A 5,948-nucleotide genomic window follows, 5' to 3' on the forward strand; every position below is an offset into this window, starting at 1 on the left:
TAAGCCCTTAATGGGCAGGGATTGTCTCTGTTGCTGAATTGTACTTTCCAAGTGCTTAGTACAGTGCTCTGCACATAGTAAGCGCTCAATAAATACTATTGAATGATTGAACTCCTCAAGCTAACTTCCTAAATGCTCTTGCCTCTCATGCCTTCATCCTCTCACCCACACTGATCTCCCAGCCAGGATTCCCCACTCCTAACCTTCAGTGACCTCCTAATATCCCCCTTCCTATACCAAACCTTCCTCACTTCCTAGGACCCTAAATTGTACAAACCCACAAGTAGTACATTAAGTACCAATAATTGTGGTATTTGTTAAGCGCCTACTACATGCCAAGTACTGTTCTAAGCACTGGGGTAGATACAGGGTGATCAGGTTGTACCACATGGGGCTCACAGTCTTATTCCCCATTTTACAGATGAGGTGACTGAGAGAAGTTAAGGGACTTGCCCAAGGTCACACAACAGACAAGAGGCAGAGGTGGAACTAGAACCCAAATCCTTCTGACTTCCAAGCCTGTGCTCTTGCTACTAAGTCACACTGCTTCAATTACTTCGAGTATGCTATTTGTGAACACTTTTTTCATATCTTTCTCCATTAAAAAGTTAGCTCCTTATGGGCAGGGAATGTGTCACCTGTTTATTCTCTACTTCACAAATGTTTAGTACAGAGCACTGGAGCCAGAAAATTCTCAATACTACTAGTACAATGTGTTGTATTGTACTCTCCCAAGCGCTTAGTACAGTGCTCTGCACACAGTAAGCGCTCAATAAATACGATTGAATTTTACAACTACTACTACCTGATCTCTCAGTGTCTGACAGTGAGCCCAATGTGGGTTAGCCTATATCTACCCTAGTGCTTAGCACAGTGCCTGAAACAATACTTATAGCATAATGATTATCATTATTATCATTGGCATGTGTTTTTGATGGAGCAAGTGTTTTTGAAATTTGGATGCCATAGCTGAGGATACAGAAGGTTGAAAAAAAGTTACTTTTTGTTCTTGATATTGTTAATTGTTAAGCACTATATGCCAGGCACTAAACTAAGCACTAGGGTAGATAACAAGCTAATTAGCTTGGACGCGGTCCATGTCTTACATGGGGCTCACAGTCTCGATCTCACAGTTTAGTATCGTAGATACTTAACATCTATCCCACCAAACCGCCAAGTTAGGATTCATGAAATTGGATTATTTGCTGGGCACTAATATCTGGTTCTCAAGTTCACTCATTCATTCATATTTATTAAGTGCTTACTGTGTGCAGATCACTGTACTAAGAACTTAGGAAAGTACAATACAACAACAAACAGTGACATTCCCTGTCCACAGTGAACTAACCATCTAGAAAGGGAGGGAGAGACATCAATACAAATAAATAAAATTACAGATAGATACTATAGAAGTGCTAGTAATAGTGTGGGGAGATGCGAGATTTATTCAGGGAAGACTTACTGCAGAAGAGATTTGAAAATGAGAGAGGAGTGGTTGGCTGGATGAGAAGGGATGGGATGGTTCCATTAGGAAGGAGGATCTGAGCAAGAGGTTGATGGCAAGACATGAGATCAAGGCACATTGAGTAGGCTGATTTTAGAGGAGCAAAGTATGAGGGAAGTAGAGGCAAAGTGGTATGGCATAGCGGATAGATCAAGGCCTAGGAGTCAGAAGGTCATGGATTCTAATCCTGCTCTGGCCACTTGTCTACTATGTGACCTTGGACAAGTTACTTCCTATGCCTCAGTTACCTCATCTGTAAAATAGGGAGACTGAGCCCCACATGGAACAAGGGATTGTATCCAACCCAATTTGCCTCTATCCACCCCAGGGTTTAGAACAGTGCCTGGCACAAAGTAAGCGCTTAACAAATACCATAATTATTATTATCAGGAGAGGAGTGAGGATCGGAAGGAAGGAGAGAGCTGAATGACTGCCTTAAATCCAACGATGAGGGGGCTTCTATTTGAAGTAGAAGCGGATGGACAACCATCGAAGGTTTCTGAATGGGGAGATGTGCACAGTATTTTTTTTAGAAAAATGATCTGGGGAGCAAAGTATGGATTAGAGGAAGGGGAAACAGGAGGCAGGGAAATCAGAGAGGCTGCTGTTGCAGCAATTGAGATATGACAAGGGCTTGGACCAGCATAGAGGGCAGCTTGAATGAAGGGGGAAAAGATTATGGGCATGTGAAGGATTTAGTGACTGAATAGGGGAGTTTAGAGAGTGGAGTCAAGGATAAGGTTGTAGGATTGAGGGATGTGAAGGGTAGTGGAAGTGTCAACAGTGATGGAAAGATTAGGAGATCTGAGGGGACAGATGAGTTCAGTTTTTAATGTATAAATTCTTTGTATTATAAAACATTTATATTAAAGTCTGTCTCTCCCTCTATACTGTAACCTCATCGTGGGCAGGGAACTGTCTGTTGTGCTCTCCCAAGAGCTTAGTTTAGTGCTGTGATCCCAGTAAGCGCTCAAAAACTACCATCAATTGATTGGTTGATCATCTTGAGCTTGAGGTGCCAGTGGGACCACCACAGAGATGTTTTGGAGGCAGGAGAAGATACGAGCTGGCAGGAAGGAGAGAAGTTCGGAGCTTGTGAGATGGAGGCGTAGGCGGTAGTTGCACCTATAAGAGTGGCTGAGTAGTGAGGGATTATAGACTGGGAATAAAAGGAGATCCAGAACTAAACCTTGAGTCACCTTCAGCAGTGTGGCCTGCTGGATAGAGCATGGGTCTAGGAGTCAGAAAGACCTGGGTTCTGATTCTTGCTCCACCGCTTGCCTTGTGACCTGGGGTGAGTCACTTTACTTCTCTGTCCCTCAGTTACCTCATATGTAAAATGGGGATTAAAACCAGGAGCCCTAGGCAGGACTATGTCCAACCAGACAACTTTGTATCTTCCCCAGCACTTAGTGCCTGGCACATAGTAAGAGCTTAACAAATACCATTAAAAAAAAACAAACCTTTGTTACTATACTGCATTTAATAGTGATGTTACTTTGAATTTCTTGTAACCGGAGTACTTTAAAAGTAAAAATGCCTTTTACACTACTTTCACTATACTTCCACCCAGAAATTCTGTCCTTGGCAATCCACACATTAAGGAAAACTCATAATTATGGTGTTTTAATAAATTTCCTATCTGCCAAACCATTGTTATTCCTGACCCAAACAAGAGTCATATTCTAAGAGGGGGAGCGAGCAAATATTTAATCCCATTTTACAAAGGAGGAAACTGGAGTTTAGTGAGGTTAAGTGACTTGCCCAAAGTCACAAGGAGAGCAGCAGCAAAACTGGGATTGGAACTGATCTCCAGTCTCCCAGTGCCATGGTCTCTTCAGTAATCCGTGACGCTTCCCCCAGGCCCTTGGGGAGAGCTGCAGAACTCACCCCCTTGTTGGATGACACAACCACAGATGTGACTACTTCCCACCTCACACCATGCTGGATGCGGACAGCTGCACATTGTCCAGAGAATGTCCCCCCAGTTCTGCCACCATGTTCTAACCAAGAAGTGTAGTGAAAACAAGTCTGGCAAAACTGAGTGGATGTAGGGTGCATTTTAAAAAATTAACCACTTTGAATTCCATCCAGTGTGACGAAGGTCACAAATTTCCTCTGTCCTATAAACCTTGGATTTCTACCAACCCCCGTTTTATCACCCTCAAAAGCCTCCTTGTAGCTGAGAAGGGTAAGCTGCAAAGCCCCAAAAGTTAATTTTTAAAGAACATTTACCTCTTGTGTTCTCTTGCATTCAAGAGAGATCAGGTCAAACATATGGGGTACCCTCAGTGGCTTCATAATTTCCACTCATGCAGAGGATCTATTAAATATCTTTGTTGGTTTTTTTTTAAAAAAAATCAATGATGGATGTTTTCATTTTTCTACACCAACAACCAAAATAACTGAGTTTGGTTAGCAGTTAGTCTTCAGCAGGCTGATGTGTAGCATTCCATATTACTAAATTACATTTGAGTAGACCATCAACTAGGTATGTTAACGCAAAAGGATTCTTTACCCAGGACTGGACCCTAAAACAAGGATGAAATTGATGACATCTTCTTCAGACAGTGTGGTGCTTGTGCCTCCTGTTGGGATTAGTTGTGGTATTTGTTAAGTACTTGCTCTGGGTCAAGCCCTATTCTAAGCATTAGGAAAGGTACAAGAGGTTAGATTCAGTCCCTGTCCCACCTGGGGCTCATAAATGAAATGAAGGAGAACAGGTATTGAATCCCAATTTTAGAGATGAGGGAAAAGGCCAGAGAAATTATATGACTTGTCCAAGGACATACAGAAGGCATGTGGGCAGAGCTGGAATTAGAACCCAAGTCCTTCTTATTCCTAAACCCGTGCTCTATCCAGTGGGCCACGCTGCTAAAGTTGACTCTAGGTTTAGTACGGGATCCTCTTCTATTCCCAGTCTATAATCCTCTCCTCATCCACCCTTACAGGTGTAACTACCACCTCTACCTTAACTTTCACAACAAAAACTCACCACTGGCTTTAAAGCACTCAATCACTTTGCCCCCCTCCTACCTCACCTCACTACGCTCCAGCTGTAACCCAAATACTTTGTTCCTCTAATGCTAACCTTCTCAATGTACCTCAATCTCGTCTATCTTGCTGCCAACCTCTCACCCACAGCCTACCTCTGGCCTGGAAAGCCCTTCCTCCTCCTACCAGACAGATAATAGCTCTCCCCCACCTCAAAGGCTTATTAAAGGCATATCTCCTCTAAGAAATCTTCCCTAATCCCTCCTCTCCACTTCTCCCACTCCCTTCTGCGTTGCCCTGCCTTGCTCCCTTCATTTATCCTCCTGCCCATCCCCATAGCACACAAGTACATATCTATTATTTATGTATATTAATGTCTGCCTCCCCCTCTAAACTGTGAGCTAGTTGTGGGCAGGGAATGTGTCTGTTATTGTACTATACTCTCCCAAGCGCTTAATATAGTACTTTGCACACAGTAAACACTCAATAAATACAATCGAATGAATATATAAATAAAAGACAACATAAACGTACATTGGGCCCCAACAAGTTGAGTGACAAAGTGGACTAGTTGAGGTCAACGTGGTGGGAGGGGGCCGCCACCAGCACCTGTGCAGCTTTTGCTGTGATCAGCCAGAGCCGAGGGGCACAGCAGCCCAGCAGGTCAATGGGATTGATGAAAAAAAGACACCTCAAACATGCAGTGGTACCCCATCCACACAGCAGCAGACTGTTGAATGTCTCCTCTGTGCCCAGCACCACGCTGGGTGAATACTTACAAACACATCTGTAATTTATTTATATCAATGTATTTCTCCCCTTCCAGACTGTAAGCTTGGCTGTGAGTGGGGAATGTGTCTGTTGCATTGTACTCTCCCAAGCACTTAGTACAATGCTCTGTACACAGTAAGTTCTCAATACATACAAGTGACTGACCATGTGACCTTTGACCACCCATATATCTTCAGAACTAGAAATGACCAGTTAAAATATGTTAGTGAACATGCTAAATTTAATAATAATAACAATAATAATAATGTTGGTATTTGTTAAGCGTTTACTATGTGCCTACTGGGGTAGGTACAAGGTAATCAGATTGTCCCACATGAGGCTCACAGGCTTAATCCCCATTTTACAGATGAGGGAACTGAGGCACTGAGAAATTGTGACTTGCCCAAAGTCACACAGTGGACAAGTGGTGGGGCCGGGATTAGAACCCATTACTTCAGACTCTAAGCCCGGGCTCTTTCCACTGAGCCACGCGGAATTTGACCTAACAGGAGAATTCTTTAACATTATCCAGAACTTGCCCTTTAGCATCATCATTATCACCTAGTATTTACTGAGCACTTACTGTGTCCAGAGCATTAAGCACTTGGGAGAGTACAACACAACAAAAGTTGGTAGACAAGTTCCCTGCTCACAATGAACTTGGAATATACAATTCAGC

Source organism: Ornithorhynchus anatinus, chromosome 2, assembly GCF_004115215.2.
Source record: "Ornithorhynchus anatinus isolate Pmale09 chromosome 2, mOrnAna1.pri.v4, whole genome shotgun sequence".
Lineage (NCBI taxonomy): Eukaryota > Metazoa > Chordata > Mammalia > Monotremata > Ornithorhynchidae > Ornithorhynchus > Ornithorhynchus anatinus.